The sequence below is a fragment of the Nyctereutes procyonoides genome, unplaced genomic scaffold (genome assembly GCF_905146905.1).
Source record: "Nyctereutes procyonoides isolate TBG_1078 unplaced genomic scaffold, NYPRO_anot_genome, whole genome shotgun sequence".
Taxonomy (NCBI): domain Eukaryota; kingdom Metazoa; phylum Chordata; class Mammalia; order Carnivora; family Canidae; genus Nyctereutes; species Nyctereutes procyonoides.
In genome coordinates, this window is record NW_026575042.1 from 10,854,325 (window position 1) to 10,877,925 (window position 23,601).

Consider the following 23,601-nt stretch of genomic DNA (forward strand, 5'->3'; position numbering starts at 1 on the left):
AATTGAAGAGGCCACTAGGCAAAAGATACGGCCATCATTTCATTGAATTAAAAACAAAAATAGCTCAGATACATGAAAATATCAACTTCACTTATAAGAGAAATGCAAATTCAAATTACATTGAGATATTTCTAAAATTGCAACTGTTTGATGACTGGCTACTAAATTAGGTTTTCCCAGAAGCAGACCTTGAGACAAATAGTTTATTTGTAAGTAGTGATCCCACTTGGGAGGTGATCACTGAAATTGCCAGCAGGGAAGTGAGGAGAAGGGAAAGAAGTTATGACAGGCTGTGTTATCAGGCCAATTGCCAAGATGGGTATCTGGAGCTCAGCTGGGAAATAAGGAGATAGTGCAGAACACATGTCAGAGTTATCCCCTCAAAAAGAGAGAAAGCAAGGTGTTTATCTACCAACTGCTTGACCATCACTTTTGATGGCTGCTCGTGGGGAATTAACTCTCAGACATTTCTGCTCTGTCTCCCACACTCATGCAGACCAAGCTTGCTTCCTGAAGCCAGAAAAAAGTCCTAGCATAGAGATGACAGTCTAGAAGGCATGGGTACGGCACGACATCCTCCTCTTCCATTGATGAGGCTGCTAGGGAACAGGCACTCTGGTACGTTGCTAGTGAGAATGGAAAATTGTTATGACATCTATGGTAATTGGGAGTGCCAAAGAATTATTGGCAATCTGGCAATACCTAATACTGACTCTGTTCTCCTGGTAAATATATACCCTTTGACTCAGCATTTATTTATTTTAGGAATTTATTCTACAGTTAAAATATGCACATTTAGCAAAAGGCACATGAGGGAGATTATTTATGCAGCACTATTTGCAACAACAAACTCTTGGAAACAGCCTTATGTCCATCAACGGGAAGGGGCTAGCTAAATAAATTAAGGTGCCGTGGAATGCCACACAGCTATATAAACAAATGAGGCACTACTCTGGAAGTAGTGATGTAGTGAGATTTCCAAGATATGTTGGTAAGTGACGAAAGCAAAGGGCAAGAAGATAATATTGTTTTTTTTTTTTTATAAGAAGGGTGGTGGAGGCAAAGTAACCCAAACTCATGTTGACTTATATATGCATATTCTCTATGCTGGCAAGATACAGAAGAAATTAACGACAATACAAAGGTGAGGGTTGTAGTGGTATAACTGGTAGATAGGGTGAAATATATATAAAATTATGAATACATTATTTAATTCAAAAATTAAACTTAGAAATACCAATGGATGTGGGTATCGGGGGGAGGTAATGGAATTATGTAGCACTTTTTCATTCTGTTATATATTTCTGATTTCTCTGAATGTTTTATGTGGTACATGTACTATGTGGCAATATAAAAAATAGTACATATAACTAGTAAGTACAAACGAGGGAGATAAGTAGACAGACAATGGTTGAAAATAATCAAAATGGAAAATTTTATTGGGCTAGGTAAGGAATAAAAATCAACCGGCTGTGGCTAAAGGGGAAAAATAATTCATTGGAAGGGTGTTGGATATTTCATTGAATCCGCAGGAAGGCAGAAGCAATGGATGCGAAATAAAAGCAGAACCATCAGATGACTATACTGTGGCCATGGCTCCACTGGACCGAGTTCCTTCTGCCATCTTTAAGGGAACGGGAAGTCAGACCAGAAATTTCAACTGAGCCCAAGATGTGGCAGCTTCCAGATGTCAGCGTATGAGGCAGGTCACTCGGCAGCAGAAATGTGAAAGCAGATGGCCCAGAACTGGGTATAGTGAGGACATCAAAGGGACGAGAGACTGAGATTGGAGGCAGACCTTTGAAGAGGACCCTAAGATTGTGGAGTCCCACCATGCCCAAGAGAGTGATAGAGCATTCCAGCAGGGGAATTGCCAACACACCCACAAAAATGCCCATAACAGGGCCACCTTTCAACATTGGTCAGACCCACAGAGCAAAAAGCCAGTTTACGACAGTAACCAGTCTGTGAGGAAATGCCTCTTTCCTCTTAGCCCTAACCCCAGACAGGTTAATAATAGCAGCTGGGCAGTGGGGAAGATGTGATGGGGAGAAGGAGTCAACCCATCCTCTTCATAGTCCTAGCTGGGATGGAGAGGAGAATTTTTACCTTCAGCTGGAGATAGAAGTATACACAGATAAACCGAGACTGTGTTTTGCAAGTTAATGACCACAGGACTTTGTTACCTGGCAGAGACCAAGAAGGTCATGGGCATTCATCTCCTATGGCTTCCACTGGTAATGGCAAATCCGCTCCCATGCTGGAGGCTTAAGGAGGTGTTGGGTGGGGTAAGCAAAAAGTTGCTTGTAGGGGTGGCCATCACAAGGTCAGTGAAGTGACATTAGTATAGTGATTGAACATCAAATCTACTCTAGCTTCTTCAGCTCACTTGCTCCTGTTTCAAAGTCCCAAGCAGAAGCATCCGATTGATAAACTGAGATCTTGAGCCTATGCTCCAGGCACCATGTTGCTCACGATACTCTACGTGATGAATTCGCTAAATTTAGGAAAAGGGTTTAGATGAAACTGATATACATGCCCTCTACAGGGAAGCTCTGCATTCACTTTTGTTGGGTATTGCACCTTGCTGAGTGCCAGAAGGGTGAGGAACGGAGGACAGGATTCTAAAAAAGAGTGACATAGACCCTGCCCTCAGTGAAGTGGAGTCTCACTACATTATAGCAAGGACAACACAAAAGTATCTCACTTTTATCTAGAACCTTACAAGCCTAAGAAGCTCTTTAATGTTAATTGCATTTGCTCTGGACACCAAGACAATGAGAAAACTCTCTAGGGTCCAACACAGTGCCTGGCATGTGCTAAGTATTCAGTAAATGTTAGTTCAATGATTCAATGAGCAAAGGAATGAATGGGTAAGGAAGAGTTAAGTCCACTGATAAATGTATGGGCTTTGCAACTGGTCAGTCTAGTTCATAGCTCAGCCTTGTCAAGTGGAACTCACCATGATGATGGTTCTTTATCTGTGCCTTGCAATATGGTAGCCCACGTATGGTTACTGAGTGCTTGAAATGTACTTACTAATGAGGCTGGGGAACCGAATATTACTTTTATTTAATTTTAATTTATTTCTGTTTGAATTAAAATGGCCACATGCAGCTAATGGCTACTGTACCAGACAACACAGGTCTGGAGTTCTAATTCCAGCGTGTAACCTGAGCAAACTCTTTAATTTCCCTAAATCTCAAGTTCTCCAAATGGGAAATGGGAAAAAATAATGTTTCCCTACCCCATTATCTGTGATGGTTTAAAGAGGTCTTATAGGTGAAAAGGTGAAGTTCACTGGGTTGTCAAAGGCAAGGCTTCAAATTTGGCAGAAGCTCAACAAATGGAAGCCACCATTTGGATTCCTGGGACTGCCACCACAGAGCTGACACCAAGACTCAGATTAGAGAGCCTCTCCAGGTCACATGGCTAGGGCACAGCAGAGTAGGAATCGCGTCTCCTCTTTTCCTTACCAGGATGGTTTTCTCACCACCAAGTTAAGCAAGAGCTTCAAAAACCCATTTGGGTACTAAGAATTGTCTGTGCACTGAAAAATGAGTCTTCCCCATATGTTTGCGATTAGTATTCAAATTCATGTCGATTCCACTGGGATTAATAAAACATAAATTCGTTTAAAAGCATTACTGAGTTTATAGGAGCTTTTTATCACTATGTGGATTCTCAATCGGCACTAAAAGTACAACTATTACCTGAGCTTTCTCAGAATCTTTTGACATTGAAAAGGCACCCTCATCCTCTTTTTTGAAAAGGTTAACACCTTCCCTAAAGAAGGGAAAGACAGGGGAGACCCCACACACAAAGGAGTTAAATATTCAGAGAAAACGGTGATACAAGAGACTCCATCAACCAGTATATATTCTAGGTACATTTGCTAGAAACGTGAATGGCAGTTTTTACCAGAGGGTTTATTTAAAGTCAGTTAATAGAAAAGATCAATGTGTAATTTCCTAAAGGATTCTGCAATAATCAGCAGCTATAATAAATAAAGCTCTGAGTTTAGAATGAAGCACACCCATTCAAATTGGGTGAAATAATGCTTTAAATAAGCAGATTATGTGAAAGATTTCAGAATTTTAATAAGCGGTCCTGAGTGGAGTGAATAAAACCCAGAAAGTGCACATGAGGATTCATTGGGATGAAAAAATAAAATACTGCAATTCCTTTATTTACGTTTTATCTAAAAAAAAAGCCAAGCATCACTAATATTTCATGTATGCACTGATAGCAGTACATGTGTATAATTTAAATAAATATACATCTGAAGGTGCATATTCAGAATTGTTTTATGAAGAAGATTGCTCAATGCAAAATCTTTAGAAATTTTTGTTTTAGAAGACAACCAGCTCAGGATCAACATTAGTAAATGGATCCTAATGATCAGTTAGTGATTGGTGAAAACAAGCCAAAAATTGAATCATCTTAGATATATTAATTAGCTTGTGTAACAAACCACCCCAAAATGAGTTGGCTTTCAACAACAACATTTTTTTTTCTTTTCTTTCTTTCCTTTCTTTTTTTTTTTTCTTCCCTGAGAACCTGCACAGTGTCAGTAATCCTGACAATCTAAGAATACAGGTTCCGAAAACTAAGTCATATGAGACAGGGCTGAGAGACCAGGGATGGTTTACGCTATGAAAAGAGAACACGAATGGGAAAGAGAATTAGATGTTAGACATTTACTATCTTGATTTCTTACAGCTTATATTTGAATATAATTTATAGTGGGAGGAAAAATATTTTGAATGGACAATCAGTTGAAGCCACAGAAATAAAAGCAGTTTTTTTCTTTTCCCTAATTGATTTCAAAATCACAATTTTATAGAACGATATGATTTCAGAGAGTTACATTTGTGTGGAATGACACAGTCAGCTGACATAAAATTACTGGAAAATCCTGGAGGAGATGTATATATTACATACTTGTCAACTTTTCTCATTTTTACCAAGGAATTTCTTTCTTCTCATTTTAAAAGAAAACCAGGGGTCTTTGTTTTTTTTTTTTCTTTCCCTCCACCAACTCAAATTCTCTAATTGTAAATTCAAAATATGAGCAGATGTGAAGATGGCTTTGGTATAAACAAAAGAAAGATGGAGTAAAATGCATGCCCATCACTGCATGAGAAATGGTAGGACAAATGTACGGCACCTCCGCATCAGAATGATAGTGACAAGTACCTCTTGTCCACCCAAAAGAAATATGAGAAATAAAATCTATTTTAAAGAAAACTTGTGCACATGCAGTGTCCCTTCTGGGGATAGCTGGAATAGTGTTCTGTTTGAATAATCTTATATTGTCTCCCAGAACTAAAATTTCTGCAGAGTCAAATCAAAATACTATAGAACTCTGTCCCTTATTTAAGAAATTAATTGAATTTATTCCAAGATTTAGAATTGAAATGTAAGATCATCCAATAAAATAGATTCCAATAACCAAGAGCCTTGAATACTTAGACCATGATAAAAATGTATAGTTTTTTGCTTTTAACAGACAACAAACCAAGGCTGCAATGAAAACAAAATGTCATCTCTTTCAGTGGCATTCCTGGAAGAAAAGTCAGAAATGACTAGGTCCTTACTCCAAAAGAGCATTTTTTAGTCAGGAAGTTAAAAAAGTTTCAATCTGTATGTTCCTCCACCTTCCTAGGCCCAAAGGTATTTTTTTGCTGAGTGGTGCAAAACAGAAAACGGACATTTGCTTCTGGCATTGTGACCTTCCCCAGGTCCCTGTCCGAGCTGCTTTGACGCAGTGTATTTCTGGCACATCTTTGTGATATAACCAGCAACCATTATCCATAAATGCTCAACTTGACAGCAAGTGAGAGTCAAAAAAAAAATTCTCTTCTGCATCAATGAAGAGTGCCACACCACAAACACATTTCTTTTATAGGATAGATGAGTTTTTAAAATATTAATTCAGATGGACAACTGCTCAACACTTATTTTTCGTTTAGCCGTACACATGAATCTACCTAATTTTTGTTATAAAACCAGTCGAGCTCTTAAATTTTATAAACTATCTCTAATTTTTTAAAAAAGAAATCTGTAGCTGGTCCATACGTTTTCCAACTAAGACTTAGGACAAAACCTCCACATGCTTAAAAATGCCATCCCCTCCACCTCTGTACATACACATAACGCCCGATCCAACTCCACACTTATCCACTGATGACTAAACCATTTGAGATGGCTTGATGGGGGCCAAGGGGGAAAAGGGCTGGGGAGGATTTTATTTTTTTTTTTACAATAGGCATGCATATATTTACCGAACAAGACATTTTGCTCTGTATTTTGCTTTAGTGTGTGGGGGGAATCATAATTGTATTTAGACTTTATATGGCATGGGTTACTCAGTTCACAGCAGAGGCACCTGCAGCAAATTAATTTGTTGTAGCACATTAATTATCTCATAGCTTCTATTTAGGCTGCAGCTGTTGCTATTATGTTAATAATATTTTTTATCACCACTGTATACAACAGGTTATGGAAATAATAGAAATATCTCTTTTTTGGGGGGCTTCCCCCCCGTCGTTTCCATTTTTCTATGTCAGAAGGGAAGACTGAAAGAAATTTAGGCAAATTAAGCCCCAAAGCGCACTATAATTTTCTATTTCTGAACCGATTTGTAAGAGAATGGGTCACTGAAATTAGCAAAGAATCACCCCACACAAAGATGGCGCGTGCAGAATTTGTGAAAGCGAAAAAGAAGACGAAGGAGAAGCAAAAGAGGGACGGAACACTGCAATGCTGGGGTGGTGAGTGTTTGGATGGGGGCGGGGAAAATGCTGCAGTTTTCATGAAATAATAAGGTGGGGGAAAAGAGGCATACAAAGAGTAGGTTTTTCATTGTTTGTAAAATATAAACACAGATGAATTCTGTCTTTGGTTTGTTCATGCTTTTCACTCTGCACAGCAGGGATGTTCTTAAGAAGTTGCCCTCTGCGAAATTTCACTAAATGGGAACCGTGGACCCTGCATGATGGGATTATAATCACACCAGCCACTCCTTTTACATAATTTTTTGTTTAAGATCCAGTAAGACTCCCTGTTTTTAATATATATAAAGCAATAGACATGTATATGTCGATAAACTGAGAGTTTGCGTCCCCATAGCCCAGTGCAGGCTACAACAAAAAACACCGGTGATATCACATCTACAAATCTCAATGGATTCAAAAACAATATGAAAATTTTTAGCTGGCAAGAACATGTCTGCTGCCTGCAGTCCCTGCAATAGCTCACCATGTTGCCTACTAACCGAAAGATCAAAAATTATCGATTTCATGGCGCTGCGTGCTCTGGAAAGAAAGGCTACTTTAAAATTTGCATTGTTTAAGAAATGAGTTAAAAGAAAAGAATCATTTTTTTTTTCTGAACGCTCTGGAATGTGAAAATGGCTTGTTTTAATCTTATCCATGATTTACTATAATTCTATTATTTTTAGCAGCTGGAGTCCAGAAATGATTTTTTTCGATGAATTTAGGATTTTGCCGCAGTGTACATCTGCAGTCCCAGAATCCTCCGGTAAGTTAATCCTTCTTGCGATGGGAAACGCCTTTAACCTTCTTGTGAATGAGATATCTGCAACCATTTTGAAATTTTTAATAGAGGGGTGTGGGGTGGGGTGGGGGGGGCGTGTGTATATGTCTCCAAAGCGTGATTTCCTTGCAATGCAGCGGTATTGATCTTATTTCTTAGAAACACTGAGAAACATATACCTTTGTGTTCTTTAAATATCATGGATGATGTCTCCATGGCTTTTCCTTCACACTTTCTATGGTAGCCATTAAATGTGCTTCCTTAGTATGGCAAGGACTGTTGTGTCAAACCAAGGAAGGCCTCGAGGACATGCAACTCCAAGCAGGAAGCGTGTTCCTGGCATAACTGAAGCCGCCATGATCACAGCTACCACTGCTGCTGCCACGGCCACCACCATGGCCATCGCCTCCCACCACCTTCACCGCCCCTCCCTCGCTCTGCAGTGCACACCCGATGCAAGCTTTCCACAGTGGCTCTCCGCCCGAATTTGCCCAGTGGGTTCCTAGATTACTCCTGTGTGCGAGAATAGCCAACCATGTAGTCTGACAAGAGGTATTTACAACTACTTAGCCTGTTCAGCTGGAAAGAAATCAAAAGATAACACTGAATCCTGAGATGATGTATTGCAAATCAAAAGTCCCAATCCATAAATAGCCACTTGATGAGCTGCTAAATGAAAAGCTGATCTGATTATTGTCCAGTGTTCTCACGTTGTCAGAAAGAAATATTTTTAAACAGAACTTCTTAGGGAAATTGGGACTTACTATTCATAAATGCATGGAATATTATTTACTCTTACCTTTCTGCTGGGAGAGGTTTCTTCCCAAGGAGATTCGGATATAGAGTCCAGAGGAGACCACACCCTCGTTTCACAGCTTATTTTCTACTGTCTCTGTTTACGTTTAAGTTGGATTGATTAACAGCCACAATTATACATTAATTTAAGGGAACTAATCAAAAGAAGCCAGTCACTCATTCCCCTCTCTCTAAAGGAAGCTCATTGTCTTAGTGCTCAATAAATGTTTAATTAATGGATTTGATAGTTAACTATCCAAAAAGTGAATGGGCCTTCTTTCCAGTGCTGACTTGACTAATGTTTCTGTTGGAAGCGTACAATCCGAGCATTTTTTTCTGTGCCTAAAGGTGATTCAAAAGTGTATGTTTTAGTGAAGGGGCGCTTTTACATTTCAGGTTCCATGTAGTCACTGCTTGATATGCCAATGGTCTAATATCATGACAAGTAATACTTCCTCTGTTAAGCCAGCTGGAGACACTTTGGGTTTCTAGGCACAGAGCCTGAAATTTAGAACCATTTGTCTTCTGCATTTTTGTTGTTGTTGTTGTTGCTGTTGTTGTTTAATGCAGTCTTTTTCATTAAAATGGATTAATTTATGTCAAACCCCAATGGCCAGCTCTAGAAGAAAAAGGTGTAAAAAGATAACCAAGTGTTTTTATGAAACATATTGTCCAAGGTCAATTTTGAAAAAAGCAATTTGACAAAACCACTTATTTCACCAGCTCATCAGGTATTTTGATGCTTCTGTTTCTCCTTGGCTTAATGTTAGCATTTGTCTTCATTTCACAGAAGTTATTCATGTCATATCTTTGGTGAGACAACTGGGACAATTTCTGTTGTTTGAGAGAAGCAAATAAAAATTCTGAGCAATCTGTTACATTCAACAAATTTTTTCTAAATGCTAGTTACCCACTAATTCTTCAGTACACTTCAATTTGATGGGAAAAACAGCTTACTGTATTGTCGCAAGTTTTACATTTCCTTTAATAACATTGTGTTTGCTTACAGCATTAGCAGGGATTTAAAAATCTTAATTCCAAATTTAGATCAAGATATCTAAGTGATAGAAAACGCTTCAATTATTTCGGCATCTGAATAAAGAAATACAAACATACAAGAGTCTTATCCCTTAGATGCTCGAATGGTGCAAATGTGTCTTAGCCAGTTTTAAGAGAGTGCAAAGAAACAAAAGCAAAAACACCACAGAAGCTGAGTATAGAAAAAGGAGACATCCGTAAAAAAATTCCTCAACTATTGATTAATCAGTCATCTGATTTCAAATGTCTGACTCTAGTCAAACCAACTGCATATTCCTTAATACTATATGCGAGGATTAAAATTGGGGGGGCGGGGATCGGTGCCTGGAAATGCTATTTACAATTCGACTTTATACGAGAAACACTGCTTTGACGAAATAACTTTTTCTGTATGATGTGTTTGAATTCTGACTCGCAGAGCTAATCACCACTGGCTTATCTCATTCTACAGAATTACTAGCAAAGAGACAAATGAGGAAGTAATTCCAGACAATGGATCTCACCAAAAATCATCTTAGTGTGTGTACTTTTTCCACTAGTGTGGTCATAGCAGTTAAGCGCTACCACTGTATGTAGTAAAATATCTTTAACACGGGGGAAGAAACTACCCACGATTGTTTAAAGAACACGTTGGCCCCGAAACGTTAGCTTGCCTAAAGCTACAGATGCTACTCCAGGGGTGAATAAGTAGGTTTTCTGCTCTTACCTATGTATAGAGACCTACTGTTTGCATGCATTAATTACAGGGATAAAAGCCTCCAGACAACTTTCACTGTTGCTTTTTGCACTCTCCATTGCTTTGGAGGAAAAATAAGCATAAACAATAGACAAACTGAATCGATCATAATCGTTTCAGCTTTAATCAATGCCAATCTCGCTGGATGACAACCGAGACCTTTCCAAGGGAAATGAAGACTCAACTTCGGCCTATTAAGACGAATTAGAAAGTGTTTTTGAGGAGTCGAAAATCAGCTTAAAAAAAAAAAAATCGCAAGCTGCCTAATTGATGACTCCTTCCATAAACAGCATCATCGATTTCTCCAAAGTATTACCTTCGAAATGCATTTCCTCCAAAGAAACATCCCCACAAATAAATCTATTGATAGTCGCACCCTGGAACCAGATAAAAATGGGACCTGTAAGAATCAACCTAACTGACGGGGCTCTAGAGCTCACCCGTCCCCACCAGTCGTTTGCTCCCAGCGCGACTTGTTGAACTGCGGCCCGGGCGCCCGTTCTCCGGGGAGCTCAGGCCTGGGGGCGGCGGGGGGGGGGCGGATCGCGGGCGGCCCGGCCCCGGCTCACTTCCCGCCGGGACGCGGGGTCCACGGCCCGGACCCTGGGGGGCCGCGCGGCGGCGCACGGCTCGGGGAGCGCGAGGCCCAGGCCGCCCAGGCCGCCCGAGCCGCCCGAGCCGCCGCTCCCCCGCCCCCGAGCGCCAGCGCCGAGAGGCCGCCTCCCGCGGGCGGCGGGCAGCGGCAGCGGGCAGCGGGCGGCGGCAGCGCGAGGCGAGCCGGCGTCCGCCCCCACGGCCCCCGGCGCCCTCGCCCGCCGTCCCGCGCCGCCGCGCCGCCGGGCGACCTCGCGCGTGTCCCGCCCGTCCCGCGGGGAGCGGCCGGGAGCGCGCGGGAACGGGCGGGGAGCGGCCGGGGAGCGCGCGGGCGCCCCGCCCCGGCCCCGGGCGGCGGGACGGCGGCGAGCGCGGGGCGGCGAGCGCGGGGCGGCGAGAGCGGGGCGGCGCGGGGACTACTTTCCGCCGCTCCCGGCGCCCCGCCCCTTGTCCTCGCGCGGCGGAACGCTCCGCGCTGCGCCGGCGGCGGCAGGATACAGCGGCCCCTGCGCGACTTATAAGAGCTCCTTGTGCGGCGCCATTTTAAGCCTCTCGGTCTGTGGCAGCCGCGCCGGCCGGGCCCTGGGAGCGCAGAGCAGGGGGAGGCGGAGACGGAGGAAGGTCCGCGGAGCAGCTCCAGCCCCCGCCGAGCCGCCACCGCAGGCCGAGGACGGTCGGACGCCAGCGGCGGGAGGAGCCTGTCCCCCTGAGGTGCTTGGGCGCCCCTTCCCTTCCCTTCGCTTCCGCGGCTGCTCCCGCGGCTGCTCCCGCTGCCTCTTCCGAGCCAAACTTCGTCGCGGGCGCGCGGTCCCGGCGGAGGCCCGGGGTGGGCGGCGGGGGCCGCGGGCTGGGGGCGCCGGGGAGGCGGCGGGGGCGGGCCGCGCCCGGGGGGCGGAGGGCGGCGGGCGGCGGGCTGCGGGCGGCGGCCGGGCCCGGGTTCCGGTCGCGCGGCTCTTCGGGGCCCCGGGGGCGCCGCCGGCGGGGAGGGGGCGACGCGAGGGCGCGTCCGGGAGCTGGAGGGCCGGCGGGGGCCGGCGGGGGCGGGCGGGGGCGGGCGCGGGGCGGGCGCGGGGGCGGCTGTGGCTTCCGTCCGGGGGCTCCGGCCGCGGCCGAGTTTGGGGGAGGGACCCTGCGCCTCGGGATGCTCCGGGCCGGGGTGGGGGGCGGGGGGCGGGGTGGGGGCGCGGGGCGGGGGCTCCGCCTTCCCGGCCGCAGCGGGGAGTTGGGGTCGGGGCGCCGGGCCTGGGACGCCGCCCGGGTCCCGAGTGCCGGCTCGGTGGGGCCAGTAGACTTGCTGCTCGGATTCCTTGGTTTCGATCTTGAAGGGACGAGTGAAGGGAATTCTTGAGAGGATTGTTACTGTTTTTTTTTTTACCCTTTACCCCCTGCGTCTGTGAGTTTGGCACTGGTGCCTGTTTAGGTCCAGGCAACTTCAAACCTTAGAGGATCCAAACTCCTAGCGCCGACGTTGCACACACAGACCCGTGCCCTGCGCGTGTATTTTCTCGTACCGCGCGGGTGGGTGAGAGCGGCGTGGCACGCACCCGAGGCCTCTGGGGTTCGTGGCGGCGGCTGTGAGACCCTAGTAAGGGCGGGGGCGGGGGCCGGGGCGGGGGCCGGGGCCGGGGCCGGGGGCGGGGGCCGGGGCACCTGGCTTACTGTCTCCTACCGAGGGAAGGGCGGGATTCGGCTTCGGAGCGCCTCGGGAATCTTGTTGGTAGAAAATGATTGATTCAAATACTTTTATGGCAGCGAAACAGGATTTTTAGGGCACTATTCTTTCCCGCAGGGTGAACTCCACCCCACCCCCACCACCCCCACCACCCCCACCCCGCTGCGAAATTGACCACATAGAATTCAAGTGTTGCAACTTCTTTTTGAGTGTTTTGTTTCGGGGGAGAGGATTTTGAACCGAGACTTAGGAAGTTCTCAAAAAGCCTGCTCCTGGATCCGCGAAACTTAAAAAGCTTCGGCAGTTGGGTGTAGTTGTTTCCTTGGTTTTCTGTTCCCTTTTGGAGGGAGCATTGTCTCCATACTTTCTATCTTCCAGACATCTGTGGTCTCCCCCCCCCCCCCCCCGAGTTTGTGAGTCGTGAATGAAGAGAGACTGGCCTGCTGGTATGCAGAGGTCGGCAAAAGGAAATCGAGGAGTGGTTTTAATGAAATGAGAGCTTTGTATCATGAATAGTGGTGGCTTAGACTAGACATCAGCTTGAAGAGACGGCTATCCTTTGATAGAGTCTAGGCTAATGTTTTTCAGATCGCTGAAGTTATGAAGTATTTTGTGTGGAATTTAGGAAGCTCTTGCATTATTGTCAGTTGGTGAACATTTTGAGTACCCTTAGGTACCTTCGTGTTAACTCGTCTTCGCGCTACAAAAGAGTAGACGCAGCTTGAAATGTACAAAACGCTGCCGTTAGGTGTCTGCTTAAGTTAGTGACATGAATTTCTGTTTTGGAGGCTTTGTTTTGGGTCCAAACCAGGAGCTGCTGCAGTGTTTATTTTACTTTAACATTTAAACCCACACAATCTCTAGATTTAAGACAAAAAGTACCATTAAGGTTCACTTGAGAATATCGTTTCTCAAAATTTGCTTAATTTGCACCCAGTATTCATTACTTTGACCCAGTCTTTGTTCCGAAGGCCATGTACAAGGCCAAGGCCCTAAAGTGATTGCAACAGTAACTTGAAAAACTTGCAGAAGACTGTTCTATAGGATTAAAGGAATGCTGAAACTATTCAAGTCTGAAGTCCTTGAAGGGGAAATAAAATGCACTAGGAAGTTTAGTATAGCATGCAACTTAGAGCCCTTGTGTGGAGTACTAAGCTTGCAACTCTTCCAGAGGCTGGAAGTCATTTTAAATAGCTTTCAGAGAAAGCTAAGCTTTAGAAATAAGGTGTTAATAAAGTAAAACATTCACTGGTCGTCAAGTGTCAAGAAATATTCTAGTTTTCCTTCTTTTGAACTAATTGTTAATCTTCGTCTTTTGCTAAGATGATTATGTAGAATGCATGTATACTCCCAATATTAAAACTGACCTAGCTGAATTGAGCTTCCTTCTGTTACTAGTTATGACTAGAATAAAAATTGTTCATATAAATAAAGTTTTGTGTGCCTGTTTTAATAGGTACTTCCCTCCCCAAATAGGAAGGGAAGATGTGAAGTAGGCAGATTTCTCAAAGGGTATTTGAAGATGTAGCACTTAAGGAAACTGTGTAGATATCCTTTTGTATTGTTGGGAGGGTAGGAAGAGGAGCATAACTATCGTTGATCTAGCTAGGGATGTGGATCACTCAAAAGTTTGAATATCTTTTTTATGGTTACAAGTAGCAGTGAAATTACAATCGCCAAAAATGGACTCAGTATATTTAGTCAAATGAAAGTTTTGTGTTATTGAAATGAAAGAACATAATCTGCCCAGTTATAACATGAATTTGTTAACCTTTCATGGTTTACTAGTTGTTGATAATCAATAATTGCAGACAGGTAGGTGGTAACTTTTGAGCTTGGTTGGAAGTATGCTTAACTGCTAACCCAGCTTGAATGATTTTTGTGTAGGACAAACTTCTAATAAAGTCTTAAAATTCTTGTGTAGTGCTACATACTGACTTGTGACATCGTTTATGAAAACGTTAGTTGTATTAACTTTGTTTTCTTACAGTAGCTCTCTTGCTGGGAATTGTTGGGGATATATCTTTTGTTGAAATAGCTTGACTAAAAAAAACATTTTTATACCATAAAAGTAAGTAGTAAACATAGCCTAGGAACTGCTTCTGATTATTCCAGAGCATGTAGCTGTTGCCTCCTGTACCCTTATATAGAGGATACTGATTTGCAGAATCCGTTCTCATTATTTAACAGACCATTGTTTATGTAATACCGTTCTAATTGTGTGATAGAGAACTAGGCTAAAATAAGTATATACTTAGGTTCCATGAAGGGAAAATACATGATTTGTGTTGCTTGAAATGAGCAGGAACTAACTCGTATAGTTTTTCATCATTTAAACTCAGGAGAAAGTTCTTTATTTCCTCTGTTTACTTAAGAATGCTGCTTCTGTTTTTGGGTTTCATGCGAGACAGCTTGACTTGAGTTTGAAACCTAGATCCATCTGCGGAGGTCTGAACAAAAAGTATGCATAAAGTCTACTTTCTCTAAAGAAAAAGATGCTCTTAACAGAGAAAGTCACATTAGGAACCCCTTTTTAGAGTTTAACTGCCTTTGTGAATTTGTTAATTGTGGGCACCTCTTCTAAGAGTCATTACCCACCCCTAGAGTCTCCTTCAAATCTGAGGCAGCAGCAGAGTGAGAGTAGTGTTAGGGCATGTTTTCATTGCATGCTTTGGTCATGTTGAGTGCCCTCCAGTGGATATAATGTAATGCTTGTGATTTTTTTTTCCCCCCTCATCAAGTTTGTGTGGAATATATTTTTGAATAGTTCTGATGAGAAAGCATCAATCAAAAAACCTCTTGAATTCTAGAATAACCTATCTATATCAATACTGGTAATTAAAAGATTGGCTTGAGAAAATGTCATCTCAACCAATATTTATAGGAGAAAGATCAAAGTTAAATTAGGGATTACATTTAGTGTAAGCCACTTTAAGTAGGTTGAATATATCATGGTGATAAAATTAAAAACTCTATAATAATTTGGCGGTAAAAGATCATGTGTTTTGTCATCTTAAAGAATTACAGAAACTAAAATACTCAGAAAAAATTGTCAATTTGTCTAAAATCAGTTACACAGTAAAACATGAATAAGTGCTCAACTCAGTTATATTATCAAGGAATATTTCTGTTAAGAAATAGAAACCAAACTAGCTCAGTGTATGTGAACTCTAGACTATAATGCCCTAGTTATACTATAGGCTCTTATTGTCTAAGGTTGTGGGTCGGGATGTACTATGCCAATATTTTGCCCTTTAAATTTTTCAGTAAAAACCTTTCTCCCTATTCCTGCATTAAAATTCTTATGTTTCTATTAATAACATTATTTTATAAATATCCTTGTTTCAAACTGGATTCTGATCCAGTTTGAAATTGAAAGTCAGATATTAATTTTATGGAAAATCAGTTTAGAAAAACTTTAAAATGTTGCCTGTTTTCCATAATGGGTGGTTGAAGTGAAATCGAAAACTTGACTGTGGAGAAGTACTGTGACATCACTTGCTCCATTTGCTTTTGAAATTTAATTTTTTGAAAACATTGATTTTTTACTATTTAAGAAATATATTATTATGAGTTTTTTTAACACAGCAAGAATGCCTTTCTTTATGTAAATTATTGAAAATAGATTGTGTTTTTTCATAAAGGATCATTTTTGGAATTAATGTTCAAGTTGCTTCTTAGTATTTGCGTCATTTATTGTTTTTTAAGGTCGAATAGCTGCTGTTCCAGTTTTCCAAGACTTTTCATGAGATATGGATGTAGAAGTTCTTTTAAAAAGTTTGTACATACAGCTTACTTAAAGATTCTATTAGGAACTAAATTTATCTCTTGAAATTGGCTGCTTGTCTTCATTACTATAATATACAACATTTTGACATTCAAATAGGTGACTAAAGTAAGATTGCTTTCATAAAGCCATAAAGGATTGGTTTTCTATTCTAGTGGGAATGGCTACTCATGTTTCTAGGATCAGGCCATACAGGGTAACTGAGACCTTGTGGAATACAATAAATTGGAGAGTGTAAGTCCAGTCGAAGTGGCCAGGCTTCAGCAGTTCCAGCTTGTGTGTGTGGGACTATAGTTCATGTTGCCACATCATCTGTGTTGTTGTTGTTGTTGTTGTTGCAGAATAATGTGCATCCTTTGATTTGCACATGTTGGTGAGTGAAATTCATGTTTTAAGACACTATTAAGCACAAATTAAATATACCTACTGCCAGTTTGTAACATCTTCAGTAGTCCCACTCAGAGTAAGTTCCTTATGGTAATGATTCTACTAAATGACTGAGGATAATACGAGTCTGTGGATTCATAATAACAGGAAATAAAACTATTAAATTATTAGGGCCATGTTTAGGTCCTTGGAAAATGCCTTCTATCATTAGGAACTTAAAAGCACTTTTGTTATTAACTCGTTCGTGAAATCTGGGAAACTCACTTGAATTTAGGAATTATAGTTTTGGTCAAGGAAAAGGAGAACTAACAACTCGATCATCTTAATTATAGTTTTTTAAAGTGCATTTTTAAAAGAGATACCAAAACTTTAATCTGTGAAGATATTAAAAATGCTGGACATATTCTAGCTACGTGTACGTAGTCCTGTCAGCCTGAAGTTGTATTGATGTCTTTAAATCATGTCCTGGTTTTTATCTGAAGTCTACACTTTTAACATAAACTCGTATCAGACCAAATCCAAAACTTCAGAGCAAAGTTTAGATAATGAAAGGTTAATTGAATGTAAGCTTTACTTAAATTAATGCATACTACTACTCAGAATACGTTTATGCAGGCAGTTCAATAGATTTTGGTTAAATCTTTTGTTGCTAAGATAGAAGTTTTTCATTTCCAGAATTAGAAAAGTTGAGTGTTTAGTCTGCAAACTATGTCTTTAAATCAAACTGTGTCTGGGCTGAAAATGCAGTGCATAGGGAAAATGCAGTATCTGAAAATAATGCTATAGTTGTGTATGTATATGATACGGTATAGAATACAAACAAAACTGATCAGTGGAGTTTTCACAGAGCAGCTCTCTCAGGGATGCTTTCTCCTTGGCCTATCCCACTATTCCTATGTAACTTTACTGTAAAATTTCTCTTGTAATATTCTAGAAATTTCCTACCTCTTTAACTTGTTGAAAAGGCTACCCCCTCTGCCTCCAAAGCAGTTTGAATAGTGTGAACAGCTGGATAATGCTGGGGTGAAAATGCTTCATGGCTCTTCCCATTTTCTACCCTATTTTTTTCTGTCCATTTCTTCATTAATGTTCCCACAGTTTTGTTTTCATAACTCACACATTGTTGTACTGATAGTTTCCTTTTAACTGATTTGTAACAGGTTTAATAATTATTTTAAAAATGGGGGGGGGGAATATTTTTAAAAATGCCTTAAGTTAAGTCAGTCCTCATGGCATACAAACCGTATCTGTGATTAATAAATCTTATCTTAAATGCTGATAGCTGATCTGACTTGGAAGTAAAAGATATGCAAAGGCCAAAGGGTTAATTTAATAAGCTGCTTTTATTAAAAGGATTTTAGGATAGCTGAAATAGCTGTGATATATGTGTGCATACATACATTTTATTGTATGTTTTTCATGTAAAAGTGTGAGAAGTTAGATTTACTGCAGAATTTTGTGGGAATGCAGTTTGAAGATGATCTTAAATGATTGTAGTAATTTGCTACACTGAGGGGTAGTTGTTATAAACTTTTTTTCTTTTTAAGTATAATTAAGTGGTTTGGGGGTAAGGATGTAGGGAGTGAGTCTGTCTTTGAGTTTTCCCAGATACTAGATGAATGCCATATGTGTAAAACAGGAACAAGGGCTTCTTGGAAACATTTTTCTACCTAACTGTGGAGATTCCCAAGTTGTATCCCATTCCACTGTGTAGAAAGTGTTGGCTTAGTTAAATTCTCTTCTGAGCTGCTGAAAGATTGCAGCAGTGTCAGACATTACTTCAATCTACTTAATAGTTGAGTTAGATGCAAAAGAAGACATTAAATGTTACAGGAAACCTAGTATTGTGAACATAGAACTCTTTGGATAGGTTAGTAAGTTTAGTCTCTATTCTGGCAACTCTCGTTATTTTTTTATATAGAAGATATTCTGTTGGAAAAGCCACATGAGACTGTGAAATTAAGTTTATATTGTTTTTCTAATTATGAATATTTCTGTGATCCATTCATGTAGTAAAACTGTTATTCTGTATCTGATAGTTGTCCTGTATGTCATTATTTCCTACCTTAATTCTGCTGTCATTTTTCCTGGGTCCTGAATCAGTGCCAATCTGATTCTATTTCCCATTGAATAATAAGTGAGGGGTTAGAAAGTTTAAGAGATTAAAAGTCTTGGAATATCTGAAGATTGGGGGTCAGTTGTGAGGCAGAGTAATGATAGTTAAATTGGTATTCCAAAAGTGGAAGCTGGGAAATATGAAAATTTGATTTTTTTTTTTTTTTAAGAATACTTACTAATTATGCTTGAAGACTACCCTGGCTTTATGCTGAAGGGCCTCGGGTTTCTCCCTCTGCCTTATACCCCAGATCATACTACATTTCTCTAGAAAGCTCTAAGACAGGAAGACTATTTAACCTTCTCCACTCTTCGTGAGTCCCATCTCGCCCATCTGAAGCTAAGCAGGAACTCCTTCACCACTCTGTCAATCTGCATCAAGTGTCCATCTTTAAAATGGAGGAAACAGTATATCTTGGTTAGAGGCCAGTCCTGACCGATGCGTTTTCAAGGATTTTGTTCTTTTAGTTATACCTGACTTTTCTGTGTTAGCCTTGTCCCTCCAGATTCTAATCCCATTGCTTTTTTGGTCTCCCATCTGCCACCTTTTATCATCCTCCTGAAATTCACTCAGTGTGCCTTCTATAACTCATAGTCATCAGCAAACCCCTTTTATTTTCAGCATATTTTGGGAACGTTCCCTTCTCTTTTTTACTCCTACTGTAACCTGGCTTCTCCCCTGAGCTTACAGCTCTCCCAGTACCTTTTTTGCACACCTTTTACTACTAAACCAAGAGGTAGAGAAAGTGTTTTTATTTCTCATTGTCACGTCTTAACCATTTTTTCCCACAACTCCAAACTTTGACTCTCATGCCATCAAATTATACTACTCCCTACCACTCTTTATTTCAGTCATCTACCAACTTCCTGGGGAAGTGTTGGGATGTTTGAGAAGAAGAAAAAGTGAGGGTCCTCTCCCTCCTTCCTTGAACACTTTATTAGCTTGGCTCACTGTCGTCTTTATTTCTGTCATAATTCTTGGTGATACCAGTGTTCGTGTAGAGCAGTGATACTCAAAATGTCATCTGGTCTGAACTGTTTGTTACTAGTATGGATTATGATAAGGGGTTTGTGCCAGAATATAAATCACCTGTCACCAAATTCACTAGTTGAGTGCAGTTGACTTTTTTCGTAGCAAGTCTTTTTTTTTTTTTTTTTTTTCCCACAAAGGAAACTGTGTTGATTTATAATCTGGCACAAGCTGCTTATGGTGTCCTGGTCTGGCTTGATAAAAAAGATGCTTCCAACATTCTGGCCTATTTATTAGTTCCTTCGTTTCTTCTCCAGTGATCTTATTTTTCACTCTAAATCGCGTCCACATGTTGCCATTGTCAGGTCTTAGAATACCTTGCCTCCCCAATCTCATTTCAAGTGTCCTGCTGTCTTATTCCTCTGGTAAATACTTTGAATTCTAACAGTCCTTCGGCTCCACCAGAACCTATAATCTATCCAAGCTTTTCCGTATCCTTCACCCTCACTTATATCTAGCTGAAATTTCATGTTGAATCATAATCACTTTCTTGTATATACTCTCAACAACTTCATCCCTTTCTGGCTTCATGCCCAATGGCCTCTGTTCTGTTAGTTCACCCTCTTTTATGACTGTATTTCTTTTTTTCTCAAACATCCCAGTACCTCCTCCCCTGTTCTCACTCATCTAATGCCCTTGCTTTCTATTTCACTAAGCATATTGAATAATTGAAAGGATTCCTGCATGTTTCCATATCCGTGACTGTTCCCTTTACTTTCTCTGTCACTGTGGATGAACTGTAGTGTTTATCTCATTTTAAAACATTTTTCTTCCTGTCTCCCTATTCACACACCACCTACACAAAATACCTTGAAAAAATTTGCTTATATACACTTTTATTTTGAACCGCTACCAGCAACCATTATTAAAAAATTTTAGTCCTCATTTCATTTATTCTATGAGTAACATTTGGCATAGTTGCTTGAAACACTTTTTCTTTGGCTTCTAGGCCACTGTGTCTGCTAGCAGGTTTTCTTTGTACTTCATTGGCAGTTCCTTCTTAGTCTCCTTTACTTTTTCTGTTCTCTCTCCGACCTCTTTGTTTATGTGGCTAAGAGTTTGTTTTAGGACCACCTTTTTAAAAAAAAAAAAAAAAACAACCTAGTTTCACAGCTTTAAACAGATAACATTAATTTGCTGTTAACTTACAAATTTATATCCCTAGTATGGGTTTCTCCCCTGAACTCTAATGCTAATATCTAACTATTTTGAAAAAAAATTAGGGGTGTCTAAGAAACATCACAAACTTAACGTATCTAAAACTGAGTTCCCAGTTTCCCCTAAGGCTGCTTCTCTTAGTTCCTAAATGCAACGGATTCTTTCTGGTTACTCAAGCTTCTAACCTGATTGTCCTTGACTCACACAGAATAACTAAACCCTGTCTGCAAATCTTGTGTGTTCTCCCTTTGAAAATATCCCAAACCTCATCATTTCTTACCATAGCCATGCCATTGTAATCATTTGGCTGGATTACTGCAGATGCTTTCTCACAGGTCTTCCTGCTTACACCTTTGTTCCTCTAAAATGTAGAGGAACACAGTAGCCAGAGTAATCCTTTTAAAGCAATAGATCATGTAACTTTTCTGTCCAGAAACCTCCAGGTGCTTACCAACTCATTCAGGAAAGGCACAAGCCCCTCTTTTCAGCACTATCGCCTACTACTTTCCCCCTCCTCTTCTGTGCTTAGTTTTTTCCTCCAACTGGTCAAGCTTGCTCTCCTAACGTGGTTCCCTTCCTCACCTCTTTCATGCTTTTTCTTGCCGTCCTGTCTAAAATCATAGTCCTTCCCTAACTTCCTATCTCCTTTCTTGCTTTATGTTTCTTCTTATCTTTTATCACTCTGTAATATAATAGATAACACAATATTTTATTTTTGTTTTCTTTTTTCTTAGCCTACCAGAAAGTAAGCTCCAGAAAGACGGATTTTTGTCTGTGTCCTTGACTGTTTCCTTCCCAATGCCTAAAGTCATACTACATAGTAGTAGTTACTTGGTAAATGAGTGCTGAGTGAATCATTACCTCATTTGGATATTCCAGACCTTTGCAGAGATGGTTCCTTCTTGTCATTTATGGCTCATGTACAGATATCACTTCCACATTGAGGTCTTTCTGTTCACTCGTTTTCATTTCATCATATTCTTTTATTTGGTTTGTGGCATTTAATTATACTCTGAAGTAACATTGTTTGCTCTTTCTTCCTCTCCTGGTCTTGTCTTAATTTTGTGTCCCTGGTACCCAGAAGAGTGTCTGGAAGTTACAGGTGTTCCATAAAGGTTTGTTGGCTGGGGGAATGTTCTAGAATTGGACACCCTTTATTTTCCTCCAGCTAATGCCCCATTTATTTCACTGCTCCATTTCACAGTGTGTCCCTATGGATTTGTCTCCACTTTTCATCTCCCATTTCAGTTCATGTTCTGCTATCGTGAATAACTTCCAGTAAATATGCTCCATAGAGCTCCCTATTGGATCTGTGTGTTGACCCAACTATGTGAATGCTTTGTAGCTTTAGTCTTGCTGGACTACTTAGCATTTGGTATCTTTTTTTTAATTTATTTTTTCGTTTTTCCTTCTGTGACAGCACTCACCAGTTGAATTTTCTGTGGTGGTTGTCCAGTATGGTAACCACCAGCTACATGTGGCTATTGAGCATTTGAAATATGGTAATCTGAAGAAACTACATTTTTTTTAATAAAATAAGATGTAAATGTGTAAATAACCACATGTGACAAGTAGGTACCGTATTGGACAGTGGAGTTCTAGAAATATTCCCCCTTCTCTTCCCCTTTATTGCAATAAACTCAGTATCACAACCTAGAAAATTGTGCAACCCAGATACCCAAGATTCTTCTTCTTTTTTTTTTTTTTAAGATTTTATTTATATATTCATGAGAGACACACAGAGGCAGAGACATAGGCAGAGGGAGAAGCAGGCTCCATGCAGGGAGCCCAATGGGGGACTCCATCCTAGGACTCCAGGATCACACCCTGAGCTTAAGGCAGACACTCAACCACTGAGCCACCCAGGCATCCCCAAGATTCTTCCTTAATGCCTCTTATACTACTTTAATTTCTCTCATTTATTATAACCAGCCTATTGTAATCTATCTTTAGATAGAGTACTAGTACTAGAGACATACTTTAGAGTATGTCTTCAGTGTAGGTATTTTTTGTGCTTTGTGCAACTACCCTAAGCCACCACCATCTATCACCTGGACTATTTGTTATAGTTTCTTTATAGGTTTCCTTTTTTTATTTCTTGTCCCCTTTCAGTTTTTTCCATTATAACCAAAATCAGTTTTTAAAAACTCAGTGGATCTTGGGGCATCTGGGTGGCTCAGTCAATTAAGCATTCACATACACACTTAGTTACAGCTCAGGTGATGATCTCAGGGTCCTGGGATTGAGACCTACCTCAAGCTCTGAGATTAGCAGGAGTCTGCTTGAGATTCTTTCCCCATCCCCCCCTTTTTCTCCTTCCCCTGCACGTGCTCACTCTCTCAGGTAAAATAAAATCTTTAAAAACTCAATGGGATTTTTTTATTTACCAGCTTGCAACCTTTCATGGACTTTCAGTAGCACTTAGGGGAAAAAAATGAATTCCTTATGAAAGGCCAGAGAGCCCTACATGATTTGGCTATTTTCAGTCTCATCTCATTGTACTCACTTTTCCACTATAATTAAACACTCTGGTTTCAAGGTTTTGTTCTTAAAAGTGATCAGGTCTTCATGATTCTGGGCTTCTTCACGTTATTTCTTGTTTCTGGTATGTTCTGCTCTATTCCTTACATGCTGTGTTTTACATCCTTTTTCAGGTCTCTGCTTTTGAAGGTTACCGTCAAGAAGCCTTTGGCCACTCTTAAGTAGGAACCTTCCACTTTCCTCGTGTC

General features: G+C 41.0%; 1 protein-coding gene across 3 annotated transcripts in view; it reads left to right on the forward strand.

The window, feature by feature from the left end:
- The first annotated feature begins 11,252 nt into the window (after window positions 1-11,252).
- The window catches only part of CTNNB1 (catenin beta 1), a 40,041-nt gene continuing 27,692 nt past the window's right edge, over window positions 11,253-23,601 (forward strand). For all 3 annotated transcript variants that reach the window (XM_055321057.1, XM_055321058.1, XM_055321059.1), the window contains exon 1: window positions 11,253-11,434. The gene's annotated coding sequence lies outside the window, so the exon portion shown is untranslated. The remainder of the gene's footprint in view (window positions 11,435-23,601) is intronic.